Source organism: Camelus ferus, chromosome 35 (genome assembly GCF_009834535.1).
Source record: "Camelus ferus isolate YT-003-E chromosome 35, BCGSAC_Cfer_1.0, whole genome shotgun sequence".
In the NCBI taxonomy this organism is placed as follows: Eukaryota; Metazoa; Chordata; class Mammalia; order Artiodactyla; family Camelidae; genus Camelus; species Camelus ferus.
The window spans coordinates 6,717,715-6,725,281 of record NC_045730.1 but is presented as its reverse complement, the minus strand read 5'-3'; positions in this window follow the sequence as shown (position 1 = coordinate 6,725,281).

Here is a 7,567-nt window from a genome sequence, read left to right as displayed (position 1 = left end):
CCTTACTATTAGTATGTGGTACCACTCACAGTGGATACTGTATAAACATATAAAATGACCCTTGGGAAACAAATACATGCATTAATGGAAAGTCTGAAAAATTGATAGCTTTCTATTTTCTAATGGCAGAAATTCAAGAGGGGCTTCTTTTTGCCCCAACACTTCACCTCTCTCCTCATTGTTATCCGAAATTCTTTTGACAAGCATAAATTCTTTCATTTTACCTTTTTGGAAAATGTGCATTTAAAGGAATGTGCCACCTCACCAATTGTATTTGCATTCTAAGTTGTAAGTGACTGATAGCAGAGATACATCCAAGTATTCAGAAATACACCCAATGCCCCAAGTTGCTTTCCTATCTCAGACATTTGTCTTTCTTCTCTGTGGGGGTCTGTCAGTGAGAGACGATGATGCAGAGTCCTCAGCCCACTGCTTTAGTTATAAGAGAAAATTACTTCTGTTGCAGAAAGCCAACATATCCAATGTATTTAAGTATCTTTTTTTTTTTTTTTTACTGAATTGAGAGGCCAATTTGAAAATAATTTCTTCTCTCAGAAGAATTTAGTAGAGAACAGAATTGGGTTCATCAAGGACAAAAGTTATTCAGGAGAAAGAGATCAAGTAAGATTATCAAGAAAAATTATTGAATAATAGATGCTAAACAAAGAAATGCTCCTATAGTTAAAGGTCAGAAATGTAGACGAGTCTAGCTGAAACTTGGCCAGCAGACAGAAATCAGGACCTGAGTAGCAGGTAAGGTGCTTTAGTGTAAGAATCTAAGGGCAGTGACAAGGATTTACCTAAAAGAAAGAGTTTGCTAATAGTGGCTTATTCAAGTTTTTTAAAATCTAAAAATGGAATGTTTTCTCTCTCTTTAAAAAAGTGCTTTAAAATTTTTAGTTTCCCAGTGTTGGAGACTACAGCTTTGACAACTCATGATGCTAGTGTTTGGATTACTTAATATTCTCCTTCGCATTTTGTGTGCCTCGGGTTTGTTTCAGATTACCCTATAAGCTTTATGGTGGCAGCCCTCTGATTATGATAAGAGTTCTCATATTCCTCATTTTATTTTCAAGCACCCTGGTAGATCTAGTCTTGCTTCCCTCTTTGTTATAGGGAAATGCTTTAGAAAATAGTCTAATGATTGGTACAACCAGAAACACATCAATGCAGTAGCCTAATATCTTAGCTATGCTTATATGGTGAAAACCCTGGGGAGCTACCCATTGTATCATCATTTTTAAGTCAAAAAACATTGTGTACAAATTCAACAGATATTTGCACTTTAGGACCTGTTTGTAGTAATACAGTAGAGAAATAGGGAATAAATAATATAACACCAAACGTACATCATCCAATAGATTTAGAATCTGGGGTGATGTGTATGTAAGAAGCATATGGTAAATTTTCCTATGAGTGCTAGAAGAAAGATTACAAAAGTTCAATGGAGTGTGAGATTTCATTTGCTGGGAAAAGAGAAAAAGAATCTACGGGGAGGTAATATTTGGTTTTGGTCTGGAAATACCGGCAGAACACTGGGACATGGACATGGGGAATATAGCCCAGATGAACGTCACAAGATATGTGGTAACAGGATTCCACGAGGCATGCCCTGTTAACAGAACAAAGTCCAGTGCGTGTTGAGACTAGAATAGGGCACTTCATGTTAGTTTTTGCAGGAAATTCTAAATCTCAGTGTCCTAACAAACTGGACTTTATTTCTTGTTCACATCACAGTTCCACGAATTGCCTTGCCGGCAGCATTACACATGATGACTGGGGAGTGCTGAGTCCATCCATTTTGATGTGACATCCTCTTCTAGGGTCTCTGCAGAGTTCAACTGGTTTATAGTCAGAGAGATTAAAACAAAAAGGGTATCATTCCCTCGGCACAATGATAGAACTAGAAAGGGAGGGTGGATTGAAGTCACGGAAGGCCTTGAATGCCAAGTCTAAATAATTTTATTGCTGTTTCTGTTTCTGCTGCACCCCATAGATTCTCCCTACCAAACAGCCTTGTTGACCAAAATCATTATTTAATGATGGCAAGATTGCTAGAAAAATTTTCATATGACAACCAAGTCTAAGGAAGAGTAATATGTGGAACATATGAGTATGTAAGACTATTATCTCTTCTTTGAGAAATTCAAATCAGCAAATGCAGGCATTTTAAAGTGATCATTATCACGCCCAGTAATGATTCTTGTCCTGTCAGTTTAACTCGTACTGATCCCTCTCTTCCTTGTCTACATCCTAACATAAATTTCTAGCATTTACATGGTTCTAACACACAGTTGGATTTCCATGTCTTATCACTGCCATGATATTAAATACTCTGTTAAGAGAGAGCCCTTCATAACCGATTCTTTTATTCTTGCCCAAGTTTATTCCCAGTTCTTGGAAGGCGGCAGACCCTCAATAAGCTTGTAAATAAACAGCTTCATAAAAAAGGTTCACCATAGTAGAACCTCCTGTCTTGATATTAACAGAATTTTACACTGCCTTTGTGACAATTATGGAAAGGGAGAAAAGGATACCAAGTTTGTTTAAGCAGCAAACACTTAAGGAGCACTTCATGTATGTCGGGTATTATAATGTGCCTTAGGAAGTCAAAATTAAACAGGAGAAAATGGAAAATAAAACAAAGAATGATGAAGCAATATGAAAAAATGTCTATTGATATTTCAGGCCAATGTTATAGCCCACAAAGTTCCAAATACTCAATATATTTTCCCCAAGCTTTCTCAATATTCTATAGATTCCTCTGTCCAAAATGTATTGACTAATTTTTTTTTAAGGCACTGTCACTGCGGGAGGAATTGAGAGTCTTATTACTTCCAGTGAGGAGGAGTCATCCATGACTGAGAGGTTTTGGCTGTGCTTCTGCTGATAATAACATATGGAGATTGGAACAGGAACAAGAAATGAAAAATAAATTGGTGATATAGACTTCAACTTCCAGAAATTGAACAAGGTTGCCTTCCCTTGAAAGTTCCAAAACATTGATTACAAAACAGGGTCTGTTTCTTGTTTTCTATTTCATCCTTTGACGTTCACTCCTGCCATTTTTTTTAATTGAATAGAAGCCATTTTCCCATAGAGAAATGCTTAGTTTGATAGCTTGAATAACATTCAAGTTCATGGTTGCTGACTCTGCTGCAATTTAAATAACTCTTTCATGGTGTTACTTTCCCTGCTTTTATTGATATTATGATCTACTGGCGATTCATATTTCTGATAGTTCTACATCAGGTCAGGAAGACACGTACTTTGTTGAGATCATTGCTGTGTATGTTTTATCACTACTATGATACTGAAGAAAAGATATGACAAAAGATAAGATCTCTGTGAGCAAAATGAAAGATTTGGCTTATAAAAAAGATTACATCATTTGAGAAGATAGATATCTGAGGAATATTTACTGATCAGGGAGTTCTATAATGAGAAATTTAAAAGACATAATGAAATTTAAGAGATACATACAATAGGTGTGAATGTAAAAGAAGAGCACAAGTCTAAAATGATACTGTTAGGAAAGTTACAGGCTGGATTATCTAAGCATCAGAGAAGGTGAAAGAAAGGATTATTTAGATGAAGAGGATCCTCAAATGGTTGAATATCACCTTCTGCCATTTCCAATTGGAGTTAAACTCAATGTCAATACGACCCCTTCGTTTCTTTTACTTCAAGATTACCTAATTAATCATTAATTTCTTTTAACCTCTTTTTTTCCCTTTTAAAAATCCTGCGGTCACGGTCGTGTTTCTGACCCCTATCATCAGTGTCTAAAGTACTAAAGTAATGCAAATTTCTCAGAAGTGACCTCACTAGCCATACCACTGCAGAACCAGCCCTGTTATTATTTCCAAATGCATCTCTCTCTCTCTCTCTTTTTTTTTTTAACTAGCTACAATTTATGGAGCTTTTTTCTGCCAAGATTGAGCTTATGTAATTTGTCTAAGATCCCACTGTCCATAGGTGGCACTTAAGCCTGTCTCCAAAGCTAGTGTACTTAAGCACTGTTCTATACTGCCCAATAGGAAAAGATAGGAGACTCTGCAAATATTTTCATATTCATTAATTGGAGGATTCATAAGCATTCAGGAACTATCTTCTGAATGTTAAAATTGTATTGTAATAACAAGAGTTTACTTTATCTTTGAATGATTTCTAACCTCAAATCCTCAGCCAAATGCTTCTCTCTAAAATTCAATCTGATATATCATTTCCTCCACTTATAAATTTGACAGCTCATTCTCCTTCTCTTTCTTTTCTTCTTCTTCTTCCCCTTCCCACTTATCTATGTTTCTCTTTTGAAAATTTGCTCCTAAAGCCATTAAGTGGAACCCAGCAAGGTGAGGATGCCAGGGGGGCAGATGTGCGCTGAAGATGGATGTGTGGGGAGAATAATGGGAAGCAACCTAAGTGTTCATCAACAGATAACTAGACAAAGAAGATGTGATAATGTGAGGTATATATAATGGAATAATACTCAGCCATAAAAAATGAAAATTTGTGATTTGCAGCAATGTGATTGACTTGGAGCATTTTATGCTAAGTTAAATAAGTCAGAGAATGACAAATACTGTGTGATATCACTTATATGTAGAATCTAAAAAATACAACAAACTAGGAATATGACAAAAAAAAGAAGCAGACTCACAGATATAGAGAACCACCTAGTGGTTACCAGTGGGGAGATGGAAGGGGGAGGGGCAATAAAGGGCAGAGGAGTCAGAGGTACAAGCTATTAGGTATAAAATAAGCTACAAGAATGTAATGTACAACAGGAGGAATATAGGCAATATTTTATAACTCTACATGGAGTGAGTATAACCTTAAAAACTTTGAATTACTATATTGTATACCTGTAACTTATGTAATATTGTATATCAACTGTAATTCAATAAAACAAATTTGAAAAAATCCAACTCAGTGTTCCCCTACTGTATAGAAACTTGATGTCACTCAACCAGGCACCTTATATTGGCTCTCTCCTTATTATAGGCCTTGCATTCTTTTTAAAATAGTAGTTAACCTTGTTATTGCATTGTAATAATTTGTTTATGACTCTTCTTTTCTCCCCTAGAACATAAGGGTTTTTTAAATTGTCATATTGTTAAATTTCCAGTGCTTACTGCCTGGAATATCTGACATGTATTTTGTGCACAAATTTATTTGGAATAAATGAATGAATATGAATGAAACCCTGAAGTGTTTTATATCCCACAGCTATCAGCCCTTCCATCTGTGGCAGCGAAATTTTAATCAGATGAGTGTGTAGACATACAGCTGAACAAAAGTGTCAATGTCAGCTAGCTTTTTAACATAGATGATACTTCATAATATATTTTAATACTTTCTGCTTGAAGATCATAAGGAAATCCCCTGCTTTATCTCCGGACCTGCTGCCAGCAGCTGTCATCTCCCAGACTATCCCTCAGAATCCCTTCTGCAACCACAGTTAAATCAAGAGACCTCAGTATCCCCCTCCTCAGCACCCCCTGGGATTGCAGAGGCCAGTGGTTCTCAAATTCCAGCATCACCTGGAGGGCTTGAGAAAGCACAGATTTCTGGGTCCCAGCCCCAGAGTTTCTACTTCAGTAGGTCTGGGGTGGGACCTATCAATTTGCATTTTTAACATTTCACAGTTGATACAGGACTGTGGTCCTGGTGACCACCCTTTGAGAACCACTTGTCCAGGTGTTTTCCATGAACTTGAGGTCAGCTGATTCTCAGCATGACTCATATCATTAATCCCCATGAACTGCAGGTCAACCATAATTTCCCAGGCAATCAATTTCACTAGGGAAGCAGAGGTGATATACCCTATACAGAATCTCCACTCCTCCATCATTCTCAGATTATCCCACCAAGTCTTGGTTTAATCCCATAGCCGACTTCCCACAGCCTAAACTCTGCACTCTCGTTATTGCCTCCTCAGGCTAGTGAGATCACCATGTCCTGCTAGGGCAGATATTGAATGTAGTTTCCCTGCAGTATATAGTAGGACTTTGTTGTTTATCTATTTTATATATAGTAGTGCGTATCTGCTAATCCCAAATTCCTTATTTACCTCTCCCCTCTTCCCCTTTGGTATCCTTAGGTTTATTTTCTATGTCTGTGAGTCTATTTCTGTTTTTTAAATCAGTTCATTTGGGTCATTTTTTAGATTCCATATATAAGTGATATCATATGATATTTGTATTTCTCTGTCTGACTTCACTTAGTATGATAATCTCTAGGTCCATTCATGTTGCTGCAAATGATGATGTTTCATTCTTTTTTATGGCTGAGTAGTATTCCATTGTATCTATATACACATCACATCTTCTTTATCTATTCTTCTGTGTATGGGCATTTAGGTTGCTTTCATGTCTTGACTGTTGTAAATAGTGCTGCTATGAACATTGGGGTGCATGTATCTTTTTGAATTGAGTTTTTTTTTCCAGATATATGCTTGGGAGTGGTATTGCTGGACCATGTGGAACTCAACTTTTAGTTTTCTAAGGAGTCTCCATACTGTTTTCCATAGTCACTGCACCAAAAATTACATTCCCACCAGCAGTGTAGGAGGGTTCCCTTTTCTCTACACTCTTCCCAGCATTTATTGTTTATGGACTTTTTAATGATGGTCTTTCTGACTGGTGTGAGGAGATGCCTCATTGAAGTTATGATTTGCATTTCTTTGATGATTAGTGCTATTGAGCATCTTTTCATGTGCCTATTATCCATCTGTATCTCTTCTTTGGAGAAATGTCTGTTTAGGCCTTCTGCCCATTTTATTATTGGTTTTTTAATTTTTAATTAATGAGTTGTATGAGCTATCTATATATTTTGGAAACTAAGCCCTTATCAGTTGCTTCTTTTGCAAATATTTTCTCCAAGTCCATAGGTTGTCTTTTCATTTTGTTTATTGTTTTCTTTGCTGTGCAAAAACTTATAAGTTTGATTATGTCCCATTTGTTTATTTTTGGTTTCATTCTATTGCCTGACCTAGGAAAATATTGCTGTGATTTATATGAGACTGTTTTGCCTCTGTTCTTTTCTAGATTTGTAGTGTCCTGCCTTATATTCAAGTCTGTAAGCCATTTTGAGTTTATTTTTGTGTTTGGTGTGAGAGAGTGCCCTAACTTCATTCATTTGCATGCGACTGTCCAGCTTTCCCAACACCACTTGCCGAAGAGACTATTTTTGTCCATGTATATTCTTGCTCTTTTGTGGAGGATTAATTGACCATAGGTGTGTGGGTTTATTTCTGGGCTCTCTGTTCTGTTCCATTGATCAATTTGTCTGTTTTTGTGCCAGTACCATGCTGTTTTGATTACTGTAGCTTTGTAGTACTATCTGAAGTCTGGGAGAATTATGCCTCCAGCTTTGCTCTTTTTCTCAGTATTGCTTTGGCAGTTCTAGGTCTTCTGTGATTTCATGTGAATGTCTACCTTTTACCTCTAGTTGGCTTTGTAGTTTTGAACAGAAGGGAAATTTACCATATATAAGAAAGTAATAATATGAAGATAAGTTAGGAATTAAGTGAATTGATATGAAAAGTTCAGTAAAAATGTAC